The following is a 12,640-nucleotide window of genomic DNA, read 5'->3' as shown; positions in this document are numbered from 1 at the left end:
CAGTGCTTGGAAAAAAGTACATTCTAGGGGCGCCTGGGTGGCTCAGTCGGTTGAGCATCCGACTTCAGCTCAGGTCATGATCTCACGGTTTGTGAGTTTAAGCCCCTCATCGGGCTCTGTGCTGACAGCTCGGAGCCTGGAGCCTGCTTCGGATTCTGTGTCTCCCTCTCTCTGCCCCTACCCCACTAGTGCTCTCCTTCTCTCTGTCTCTCTTTCACTCTCTGTCTCGCTCTCTCAAAAATAAACATTAAAAATAAACTTTTTTTTAAACTAAAAAAAAGAAACTACGTTCTCCATTTGGAAAGAAAATCCAGGCCAAGAAAATGGTATTATCAGGTAGGGTTTGTTCTCAGTCCCTTTCCTCTGTGGAGGGGGGCTACAGGGATTGTGAGGGGAATGAGGTGGGTGCAGTCAAAGGGGTCCTCAGTGTGGCCTTGGCAATGGAGTTGAGACCTGCACTCCCTGAGTTTGCTGAGGCCTTGCTTTGACTCAAGCAGAAGTCAGAATCCAGTGGGATACAGAACAGTTGGTAAAGAGCACTGCTTGGGGACTGGGTGTCAGTGCCTTGCACATTCACGTGACAGCTGAGACAGAGGCCTGAGGTCCAGCCCTCTCTTGGCTGCCCTTGGCCCTTTGTAGGGTTTTTGTTTTAAATAAATGATGTTGTCACAGTTTAATTGTGAACTTGGCAACAATGTAGCCACATCTTTTTCAAGACTAAAACCAAAAATGGTTTAAAAGGCACTAGGTGTCCTTGTCGCTGGCTTTCCTTTACCTCTCCTATCTGTTTTCTCCCTCTTTCCTGTGTCGGATGATGGTGTAAATAGCTCCCTTTGTCCAGTGGAACAAAGAAAAAAACCTGATGGAAAAGACTGAGGTAGGTTTTGCTTTTGAAAAGCGTGGTGCTATAATGAATACAGGGCTCCGTGACGGGATTTGTGTATCGCTTCATGGGGAAGGGAGTGATGTTTTATATTTTTTATTTATTTTTTTAACGTTATTTTTGAGAGAGAGAGAGAGGGAGACAGAGAGAGAGACAGGCATGAGTGGGGGAGGGGCAGAGAGAGGGAGACACAGAATCCGAAGCAGGCTCCAAGCTCTGAGCTGTCAGCACAGAACCCGACACGGGGCTCGAACCCACAAACCATGAGATCATGACCTGAGCTGAAGTCTGACACTTAACTGACTGAGCCCTTCAGGCACCCCTGGAATGAAGTTTTAGAATCAGGTAGTTTGACTTGTGTTGTTCTAAATACATTTCCATTTTTTAAAAATCATTTTTATGATTTTTATGATTTTAAAATCATTTTAAATGATTTTAAATGTTTATTTTTTAGACAGAAGGAGACAGTGCGAGTGGGGGAGGGGCAGAGAGAGAGGGAGACACAGAGTCCAAAACAGGCTCCAGGCTCCGAGCTGTCAGCACAGAGCGGGGCTTCAACCCACGAACCGCGAGATCGTGACCTGAGCCGAAGTCGGACGCTTAGTCGACTGAGCCACCCGGGCGCCCCAATACATTTCCGTTTTTGAATGCAGCGCCAGGCCTTGGAGTTCAGGAGCTGTTTAACGTGATGTTCTCCCTGAGCAGTGTCAAGTTGCATCTCCTAGGTTTCTGTAATCTGTCCTGGGGAGGAGACGGGCCGTTCCCTTCATGGTCTGCCATTTGCTGCTTCAACCGTGTCCACGCCGTGAGCGGCCTGGCCACCTCTCAGAGGACATGCGGGTGTGGTGGCCCGCACGGCCAGGCTGCTGATTTGTCCAGGTTGCAGGAACTGGGATTGTTACGCTGAAATGATCCGAATGCTAAACATTGCTGAAATTGCACAAAGGTGCCTGGCTGGCCAAACAGAAATGCGTGTGGCCCACATGTAGCTCACGGGCCACGGTATTTGGCCGCTTGCTGCGCGTGGACGTGGGATTTCTCTCTGTGCCTCATGTTCTGTCCCGACTCTTCTTGTTCTCTCATGGAAAATGGCAGAAAGTTCTGGAAACCTTCATTTTGTGCTGCTTTTAATTGTGATAAAATTTACATAACAGAAAATTCATCATTTGAACCATCTGAAAGTCTCCAGTTCCGCGGCAGGAAGCACATCTGCAGTCTGGTGTCACGACTGCCTCCGCCTGGTTCCGGAACCCCGTGTTACCCGGAACAGAAACCCCACACTCCTCTCCCCCGCCACCAGCTCCTGACAACCACTTACCAGCTTTCTGTTTCTGTGAGTTTGCCTGTTCTGGATATTTTACAGAGTGGATCGTACGATACTTGTCCTTTCGTGTCCACGTTCTTTCGCTTGCCGTGTGTTCGCGATTCACCCACGGTGCAGCGTAGATCAGTACTCCGTTCCTTTTCGTGGCTGAGAATATACCACTTTTCACGTTCCCGTTCATGTGTTGAGGAGCGTCTGGATCGTTCGTCCTCTGGGCTCTTGTGGACGTTACTGCCGTGAACATTCACGTACAGGTGTTTATTTGGACACCACGAGGTGGAGTTGTGGGTCTCGTGGTGATTCTGCATTTGCCTCATGGAGGAGCTGCCCGGCTGTTTCCTAAAGTGGTTCCACCAGTTTTCATTCCTACCAGCGGTGTGCAAGGAACTGTTTTCTCTACACCCTTGACAGCACTTGTCACTTTCTGTCTTTTTTGTTCCCGCCATCCCACCGGATGTGTAGTTCGGGGAGCGGAGGAGTGGCTGCGTATGCGTGGCTCGTGTTTGGCGGGTGACCTGGTGCCGGGTCTCCCCCGACGCGGCCCCACTGGCGCGCGCGTTTGGGTGGCAGTGAGGTGATGCCCCGTCACCTGCGCAGGCCATTGCACCTGGTCCTCTCTCTGTCTGGTCTGGGGTCTGTTTCTGTATATATTTTCTCACTCTGATTATTTCTTTAAAAGTTACTTTTGAAGGAGCGTTTTCTAAACCGATGCTTTCCTGGCAGGCGTAGTGTTGATGGATCACTTTGCTGTCACTCCTCCTGAAGCCCCAGGAAGCTTTTGTGGCTTCCCTCTCTGTGCTTCGACTGGGGCTGTGCTCATAGATTTGCTCTTTACCAAACATTAGTAAAAAGAGAATAAAGTCCATTGGAAAGATTGGAGACTTCTACAAGATTTTGAATCTTTCCCTCTGGTTTTGAAACGGCAGCTTGCTGAGTGAGCAGCAGATCCATATATTTATGTATCAGTTTGTGTTTTGTTTTTACTTTTTATTTTTGAGAGAGAGAGAGCACGAGTGGGGGAGAGGGGCAGAGGGAGAAAAACAGAATCCCAAACAGGCGTGATGGGAGGCTTGATCCCATGACCCTGGTGCATCACGACCTGAGCCGAGATCAAGAGTCAGACGCTCAACTGAGCCACCCAGGCACCCTCAATTTGTGTTTTCGGTCGGCACAGACCACCAAGCCAGTGAAGATGAAAAGCCATCCGGGAAAAAAAGCCACGTGAGCATCCTGAAGCGTGATTCTCGTGGCCAGCTTTATAAGCGTCACACGGGGCGTGATGGTGATTCTTGCGAGTACGAGAAGGCAGGGGATGAACCTAGTAGAGACTTCTTCGTGAAGTAAATGGGTGGAGCCCGGATGGGGGTAAGGAACGGTGTTGGTGCCGGGGTGGCGGAGCCTGGGGGTGCCGTGCGGATGAAGCCGGAGGTTGGTCGGGCCACTCCTGGCAACGGCCACGGGGGCTCAGACACAAGCCATTTTCCGAGGCCGCAGCAACACACAGCCTCGGCTCGTGTGGCGCGCTGACGGGCGCTGTGTCCCGTCGCGTGCGGTGGGCACTGCGGGGGTGGCGTGTGCTCTCTGGACCCCTGTCCCTCCCTGTGAGCTCCAGCAGGTGGCCCGCCGGTGTGTTCCCTGTGTTCTGGGGCCGGGGTGCAGGAGGCCCTCAGTGGACATGAGGTGGTCCCCGAGGACGGAGCCCTGCAGGCAGTGCCGCACAGCCCCCACGGAGAGAGCACCACGGCAGGTAGACGCAAGGCAGGGATGGGGTGAAAATGAAAAGCAAATGAGAAATCATAGGCCAAGCATCGGGAAGGAAAGGGCCGCAAGGGCTTGAGGAGGAGCCCTGGATCAGGGCCTCGACCTGACGGAGCGGAGGGCAGGGCGGAGGAGGCGCGGTGCGGGGGGGCCTTCTCTGGGAGTGAGGAGCTGACCGCTGCCTGCCGGAAGAGCGTTAGAGATCGCGGGGAGGAGTGAGACAGGTGGGAGGAGGGCGGAGGAGGGGGGCAGGGGCGCTGGGAGGGGAGGTGGGGGCGTGGCGAGGGAGGAGCGCTGGGAGGGGGCGGGGTGGGGCGGTGCGGAGGAGAGGCAGAGCCCACGCCCACCTCAGGCCGTTGCGTGGGTGCGGAGCACTGTCAACGTCCAGTGGAGGGAACCCTACCTGCCGGCGGTAGGGCTGTGGGGAGGCGTGAGGGATAACTACAGAATGTTCTAGTGGAGGCGCAGCTCTTGAAATGAAGGTTTTGTGGCTCTGCTGGGTTGGGTCGGCCTGGTGGCGTGCACCGCCATCCCGCCGTGGCACGTGAGCTCGCAGGAGGGCGACAACAGCATCACCGGCCAGGCGAGGTACAAGGGGCTGTGGATGGACTGCGTCACGCAGGGCACCGGCGTGTTGAGCTGCAAGATCGGCCACACAGGCCACCTGATGGCGGCGTCCCGGGGGCTGGGCTTCCTGGCCACGCTCGGACACGATGGGCACGAGGTGTGCAAGCTGCAGGGGAGAGGACCAAGTGAAGAAGGCCCGGGTAGCCTTGACGGAGGCATTATTTTCATCGTGAAAGGCCCTGCTGCCTCCAACAGGACAACTTGTTCTGGCGTGGCCACCAGATTGTCACAGACTTTTTTTTTTTTTTTTTTTTTTTTTGAGAGAGAGAGAGGGCAGGGGAGGGGCAGAGGGAGAGGAAGAGAGAGAAGCTTAAGCAGGCCCCAAGGCTAACACAGGCTCGATCTCAGGACCATGAGATCATGACCTGAGCTGAAATCAAGAGGCAGGTGCTTAGGGGCACCTGGGTGGCTCAGTCGACTAAGCGTCTGACTTTGGCTCAGGTCATGATCTCGCATTCGAGTCCTGCGTCAGGCCCTGTGCTGACAGCTCAGAGCCTGGAGCCTGCTTCGGATTCTGTGTCTCCCTCTCTCTCTGCCCCTCCCCCCACCCACACTCTGTCTCTCTCTCTCTCAAAAATAAGTAAACACCAAGAAAACCCTTATTTAAAAAAGAGATGATTAAGTGAGTCACCCGAGCACCCCTGTCACAGACTTTTATAAACCGGTGCCCCCCATGAATGTTAGGTACAAGCTTCGTCCCGCTGTCTTCATTGGCTGGGTGGGGTCTGCCCTGGTCATTCTGGGAGGTGCGCTGCTCACTTGCTCCTGTTCCGGGAGTGACAGCAAAGATGGGTACCGGGTACCCCGCTCCTACCCTAAACACAACTCTGCCACGCAGTATGTGTGAGCTGGGACCCCTGGCCCGGCCCGGCAGCCTATGGTGTGCCCAGCGGGTACCTGAAATGACCTGGGGCAGAGCTCAGCCCGTGGGCAGGGTGCGGAGCAGAAGCCTCGTCACCCCTGCCCTGCACACCACGTATAGTGCCCCGGGGGGGTTGGGTGAGGGAGACACAAAGAGGAGAGGCTGTGCTTTTTATACAGGAATAAAAAGGTATGTTTTGGGGGGAAAATGGAGTGTAGGCACCGGCGAACCACCACTGATGCACTTGTTCCGTGGCTGCATTGCCTCTGGCCAGTCCTTGATGAGCTCCGTCCTGTTACGATCTTTCAGTGAGGAAAGCACAGGACACAATTCACAATACAAGAAGAAGGGACTTGCTGAAGGTCACATGGCCACTAAGCAGAGGATCAGACAGTGGCTGCCAGCAGCCACGTGTGGCTTTGAACCCGAGATGTGGCCGGTCCCCATGGAGCTGCGTTGTGGGCGTAAAATGCATGCTGACTTCGAAGACTCACTAGGATACAAAGTATGAACTAATGCATCAGTTTTTTATGTTGATGACACATTGAGATGACATTGTTTTGGGTATATTGTTTAAAGTTAAGCATGTTTTAAAAGTCCCATTCACATTCTTTTGGCTTCTAGACCATTTAGAATCCACATATGGCTTCACGTTTGTGCTGGGCGCACCGACTCACACCCCGTGAAGGTGGGCGGGGGGCCCTAGTGCAGCCGTGGCCTTCGGGGTCCCAGCAGTCTCCGTGTCTCTTGGTATGGGTTCTCGCCTTCAGCAGCTGTTTGGGGGACGTGACGTAAATATCCTGAGCCTTGTTTCTTTCATCTGCGGAGCAGGGTCAAGCGTGAGGGTGCATGTGAAGGGCTGTGGGGGGTGAAGGGTGTCTTTCGGTGTGCGATCGCTTGCCTTTCCCTGACGGCTGAAGACGTTGATCTTTTCGTGAGCTTGTTGGCCATTTGTACATCTTCTTTGGAGAAATGTCTGTTCAGATTCTTTGCCCATTTTTCATCGGCTTATTTGTCATTGTGGAGACGTAATAGTTACATGTTTTGGACGCTAGACTCTTGCCAGATAAGGGATTTGCAAACAAAAGCTCTGTGAGTTCGTTCCTGGACTCAGTTTTACTCCGTTGATCTGTGTGTGTGTGTGTGTCCTGATGTCAGCACCACGCTGCCTCGACTACCGAAGCCTTGTAGTGTGTTGCGAGGTCAGAATGTGTGGGTCCTCCGACTTTTTTTCTCTCAAGATTAGTTTGGCTCTTCTGGGCATCTTGTATCTGGGTTGTCAGTTTCTTCAACGATTTGGGGATTTGGGTGAGGACTGGGTCACATCTGCAGATTGCTTTGGGGAGTGCCGCCCTCTTAGCACAATGAAGTCCTTTCACCCCACGAACGTGGGATGAGTTTCCATTTGTTTAGACCTTCTTTGGTTTCTTTCGCCAGTGTTCTGTAGCTCTCAGTGTGTAAGTCTTTTGCTTCCTTGGTTAAATTGATTCCATTCATAGATATTTTCTTGTTTGGTGATATTGGAAGTTGAACTGGTTCCTAATTTTCTAGTTGGGTTGTTTGTTATAGGCGTAAACAGACAAAACCGACTTTCTTGTGTTGACCTTGTACCCTGAAACTCGGTTGAATTCACTTACTAGCTCTAATAATGTTCTGGTAGATGTTTTTGGGTTTTCCATCATGCCACCTGCAGAGAGAGTTTACTTCTTCCTTTCCAACTTGGATACCTTTTATATCATTGTCTTGCCTATGTGCTCTTTGGTGAGTGTGATTGTTTTTTTATCACGAGTGTGTGGGATTTTGGCAGGTGCCTTTTCTGCGTCTGTTTAGAGATCTTACGGCTTTTGTCCTGCCACACTGTCATTCGTAGTCTGAACTTGAAAGCACAGTGACCTCAGCATTCTGATGATGGAATGGTGGGCCTTTGCTAGAACTGACTTCCGGGTTTTAGAAGGACGGCAGGGGAGAATGTGTGCCAACCTTAAATACGCCTGGCACACGGTGGGCTTGCGTGTCCAGCCAGTGGCTGCATGGCTCCTTCTGAATGGTGACCGCCACCAGGGCCTGCCTAGGTGCTGAGAGGCAGCTGCACAGCCGTGTGCCACAGCTTCCAGCCGATAGGTGTCCATGGGGACGGCAGAGCTGGAGGTCGCTGAGGGTGTGCAGGTAGCCTCGCGTCCACGGTGAGACCGGGCGTGCCGTGCGCTCTTGGCATGGACACCCGCACGTGTGCTCTCGCTGAGGTCAGCTGCCCGGGAGGCTACCGCGCTTTATGGGAAAGCATTGGACCGTGAATGTACAACCAAAGAAGTTTCCCGAAATAACTTCTTCAGCACCTGGCCGAAGGAGGTGGTGCAGGTGGCCGTGGCAGCCGTCCTGGACCCACCGCACCAGGGCTGGGTGCCATCGGCTGCCGCCTCTCGCAGCCTCTTGACCTCTGAGGCCGCCCGGTTTTCTCAGGAAGGCCTAGTGCTCTTTCGACATCCCCCTGCCTGGCCACTGTTTTTCAGGGGCGCTGGAGAGGCAGTCAGAGGGCGTGGGGCCACCTTGCTTCAGGTGCACCTGTGAGGGTGGCCATGGCTGCCACAGAGCGGGGGATCGCAGGAGCCCAGGAGGGGCACTTTCTGGCCCCCGGAAAACGGGAAGCTTTGGTGGGAAGCTCTTTGAAGATAAGGTGCTACGTTAGGGTTTTATTTCTTTTCTCATTAAAAAATATTGAGTTACGCGTGGGTCAGCACTAACCTGGGCATCCAGCTGAATCACATTTTCCATACGTGCTCGCCCATGGGACTCCCCCAGAGAAAGAACATTCCGGGCCTGTTCCCAGGCTTCCTTCGGCAGGACACCTGTGTGGCTCTGTCCCTGGATTGCTGACCACTGCATGGTGGTGTCCTCCGCCGCATGGACACACGTGACTCCGTTTCCCTGTTGGCATTCAGACCACCAGCCTGAACGAGCACCTCAGGACACGGTGGACAGACAGCCTGACCGCCAAAGAGCTCCGTATCCGCAGGGCCAGCGTCTCTCTGCAGGAGCAGCTGTGGGCGCTGAGCAGAGGGGAGCACGTCCCCGCCCGTCAAAGGAGAAGGTGTCCTGGCCGTGCGCTGGTGCACGGCCGCTTGGTCCGGGGGAGGATGCTGCACGGCCGGCGTCCAGGGAAGGAGCGGAGCCTGTCTGGCCTGAGGGGACCGTCCACGATAGAGCCGAGTAGGAAGGGTTGGGATGTGCCTGTCTCAGCTGAGTGGCCAGCGGGACCCTGGGCCCGGTCGCCATGCCTCCCTTGCGGGGCCTGCTGCTCCCGGGCGCCTCTGCTCAGCAGCCCCTCCCTCATCGTGTCAGTCTTGCAGCCGCACAACCTCGCCTCTCAGCACTGTTGTTTCTGAAGCGCTGCCACCCCCTCTGCGCGTCCTTCCCGAGCGCCAGCCGTAATCCAAAGAAGACGGGGCGGCGGGAAGTCCGGGAACGCGTTGGAGAGGACGCAGAGTGCTGGCCTGATGGGTGTGAGGCGGTGTCTCACTGTGGGTTCGATTCGCACCTCCCTGGTGGTTAATGATGCTGGGCATCTTTTCTGTGCCTATTGGCCATTTGTCGGTCTTTTTGGAGAAATGTCTCTTCAGGTTCTTTGTGCATTTTTTTTTTAAGTGTATTTTTTGAGAGAGAGCAGGAGCAGGAGAGGGGCGGAGAGAGAGGGGGACAGAGTTTCTGAAACAGGCTCCAGGCTCCACACTGACAACAGAGAGCCCGACACGGGGCTTGAACCCATGAACCGCGAGATCATGACCTGAGCCGAAGTCAGACGCTTAACCGACTGAGCCCCCCGGGTGCCCCATTTTTGTGCACTTTTCAGCTGGGATGTCATTTCACTGTTGATCTGTAAGGGCTCATTCTTCATTCTGGGTACAAGTCTCTTATCAAACGTATGATTTGAAAATACTTTCTCCCATTCTGTGGGTTGCCTTTTCACTTCCTTGATAGTATCCTTTGGAAGCACAAATTTTTAAAATTTTGATGAGGCCAATTAATCTTTTTTTGTTGTTGCTTATTCTTTTAGGTGTGGTGCTTAATAGCTTTGCCTAACCCAGGGCCGTGAAGATATATCCCCAGTTCCTTACAAGTTTTATAGTTGCAATGCTTACGTGGAAGTTATTGATACATTTCGAGTTAACTTCTGTACGTGGTGTGAGGTAAGGCTCCAGCTCCGTTCTTTTGCACGTGCACGTGCAGCTGTCTCAACTCTGTTTGCCGGAAACACTCTCCTCTCTCCACTGAGGGTCGTGGCCCCTGCTGAGGGCCAGGTGGCTACACGTAGGTGTTTGGGTCACTTCCGGACCCTAGTCCTGTGCATGTTTATCCGTGTGTGTGTCCTCATGCCGGTGCCACAATGTCTTGATTCTTGTAAGTTTTGAAGTCAGTAAGTGTGAGTTCTCCAACTTTGCTTTTCTCTTTAAAGGTTCTTTTGGCTCTTCGGGGTCGCTGAAGTGTCACCTGAACTTGAGGGTTCAGCCAGCTGGGATTCTGATAGGGATTGCCTTGAATCTGATCGATTCGGGAAGTATCGTTAAGTATTTTCATTTTTGCTGCTGTTGTAAATGGAATTGTTTTCTTGATTTCATTTTTTGGGATGTTTGTTGCCAGCTCTGTCGGGGTCCCCAAGACCACCCTAGTTCAGTGACTCACTAGGAGGCCTCCCGGGACCTGGCGCCACTAAGATGGGTTGCGGCGAAAGGAAAAAGGCACGGAGCTCGGAGAGCCCAGCTGTGAGCTTCCGGGGCCCTGGGTTCGCGGGCCGGCCCAGATAACTCCGGTGTAGCTGTTTGGTTTCCGAGATGGTCACGGCCCCCACCCCACGTTCGCTTTCATTGCTACAGGTTTGGAGCTCGTGTTCAGTCATCATGACTTGGCATTTCCTCAGTCACCCTTGTTTCTCCCCCAGACCCTTTCGTCTGGGTTTTGTGCACGGGGGACAAAAGCGTGTCCACAGAAAAACGTTTCCAGGGCTTGGGCAGGACAGAGTGCTCAATTTCCACAGAAGTTCTTTTTTTAAAAATATTTTTTTTTCAACGTTTTTATTTATTTTTGGGACAGAGAGAGACAGAGCATGAACGGGGGAGCGGCAGAGAGAGAGGGAGACACAGAATCGGAAACAGGCTCCAGGCTCTGAGCCATCAGCCCAGAGCCCGACGCGGGGCTCGAACTCACGGACCGTGAGATCGTGACCTGGCTGAAGTCGGATGCTTAACCGACTGCGCCACCCAGGCGCCCCAATTTCCACAGAAGTTCTAAACGTGCATGGGTCTCTTCTTCTGCTGACCCAGGGAGCGGCCGCATCTGACAGTCCCCCGCCCGACTGCGTGTGTGCGGCAGCAGGGGCAGCTGAGATGGAGGCCAGTGCTCCCTCCCCCTCTGCACAGTGCACTTACCTGCAAAGTCCAAGGTCGAAAGGCGAGACGTGTGGAGGCCGTGCCCACCTGCTCTGGCAGATGTGCAAGACTCTGGTGGGGATGCACTCGGGCTGTGTCCTGAGCACACAGCCCGTCACACTTGATCCCTGTTGGCCCCTCCAGAACGCAGGCCTTCTCCTGTGGGCTTGTCCAGCCGCAGCCCTGACGTTTGTGCAGTTTAGCACCCCACGCGCCCGTGGCCTGAATCTGCATCGTCCCCGGGTCTGAGGCCCGCCTGGGGCCTTCTGTCAGCCCTGTCCTGCTGAGGCTGAAACTCCCACAGCCACTAGTGTCTGGTCTCTGCTTGGGGGCCAATCCGGACAAGACCTTTGAATAAGGATCCCAAGCGGACGGGTAGCTTGCCTTCCGCGGCCGCACAGCAGAGACCCTGTGAGTCCAAGCGCAAGGCTTTCCCTGGCCCTCGTTAGCGTCTGTCCTCCGGGTCAGAACCCGCCTGCTCACAGAGACACGCCTCAGGCCAGAGAGTCACCGCCAAGGGCTCATCAGCCGCCCCACCAGCTTGTCAGACTCCAGTGTGTCTCCGTTTGCAGGGAGCACCTGTGTCCCCAGAGGCTCCAGTAGAGGAAACGATGGTAAAAAGCCACCATTTAGGGAGACTCGAGTTTCCAATACTCAGCTTAAATTCTGACCCTCCCAGTGGCTGCACGACACAAGGCTGTGGGGTTCCACTAGTGTTTTTTCTTGGCACTTTTTCTGAGTGGGACGATCCCTTTAGCATTTATGAAGTTACCAGCATTTAACGTTTTGTATCGATATTTTACTACACAGGTGGATGCAGTAGCCACAAAACAAAGCCATTACAAAAATTCCATTTTTTTTCTTTTTTTTTTAACGTTTGTTTATTTTTGAGAGAGAGAGGGAGAGGGCGTGAGCAGGGGAGGGGCAGAGAGAGAGGGAGGCACAGAATCCGAAGCAGGCTCCAGGCTCTGAGCCGTCAGCACAGAGCCCGACGCGGGGCTCGAACTCGGGAATGGCACGATCATGACGTGAGCCGAAGTCGGCATTTAACTGAATGAGCCACCCAGATGCCCCAAAATTCCATTTTTTTCTTACTGAAAATTTCCTCACGCCCCTAACAGTTACGGTCTTTCCAGGGCTAACCCTACGGCTTCTGGGAAGATCCCAGCTGAAATAGGAGGTGGGGGGTGGGTACGCAGCAGCAGTCTTATCTAAGACTTTGTTCCAGGCCAGGGACCTGATCTAACATTCCTTCTCCCACTCGGAGAGAAGGGCAGTGCACACTTTGAACATTTTCGGCCCACGCGAGCCCCACTCTTGCGATTCAGACGCTTCCTCCCACCCACCTGGAGAAGAGGAGCCCAAGCATCACCTGCGTGGCGCTGTCCCCCTCCCGGTAGCCAGGGGACCCAAGCCCGCTCTCCTGGGACTGGATCTGTCATTTCCGGGTCCCACAGGTAACTTGTACCCTCACTACAGACAGCAGCTCAGCTGGTGTTTCACGCCACGGACGATTTCACGGCCACCCGGGCACCAGGGGTACGTCACGCCTCACCCCCTCCTCCTTCCTCCGCAAAATAAGGCTCTCACACGAGTCGGTGCGTCTGAGCGCTAGGGAATCCCGCTTTTACAGCCACCCTGTCAAGGGTCCCCGGGAGCACTTCTCACTGTGCTGATTCTGTAGGAGCCCGGGACTCGGCACAGAGTCACAGCCGTGACTTCACGCAGCGAAACGATACAAAGCAAGCTCAGCAACGGGAAGAGAT

At 54.0% G+C, this 12,640-nt stretch overlaps 1 long non-coding RNA gene across 5 annotated transcripts; it reads left to right on the top strand.

Moving 5' to 3' along the window:
* The first annotated feature begins 218 nt into the window (after positions 1 to 218).
* On the top strand, positions 219 to 12,209 carry LOC121043087 (uncharacterized). Of its 5 annotated transcripts, none has more exons than XR_005796683.1 (4): positions 219 to 877; positions 2,038 to 2,216; positions 9,506 to 10,011; positions 12,103 to 12,209. It is a non-coding gene; the product is annotated as an uncharacterized LOC121043087 (long non-coding RNA). The 5 variants fall into 5 exon arrangements; XR_005796684.1 differs by lacking the exon at positions 219 to 877 and having other exon boundaries at positions 1,441 to 2,216; positions 9,506 to 9,638; positions 9,905 to 10,011; XR_005796680.1 differs by lacking the exon at positions 219 to 877 and having other exon boundaries at positions 1,441 to 2,216.
* Positions 12,210 to 12,640: the final 431 nt, after the last annotated feature.

Source organism: Herpailurus yagouaroundi, unplaced genomic scaffold (assembly GCF_014898765.1).
Source record: "Herpailurus yagouaroundi ecotype Mexico unplaced genomic scaffold, PumYag 186, whole genome shotgun sequence".
NCBI lineage: Eukaryota > Metazoa > Chordata > Mammalia > Carnivora > Felidae > Herpailurus > Herpailurus yagouaroundi.
Note: the sequence above shows the minus strand (reverse complement) of the source record. Positions and strands in the feature narration are given on the sequence as shown.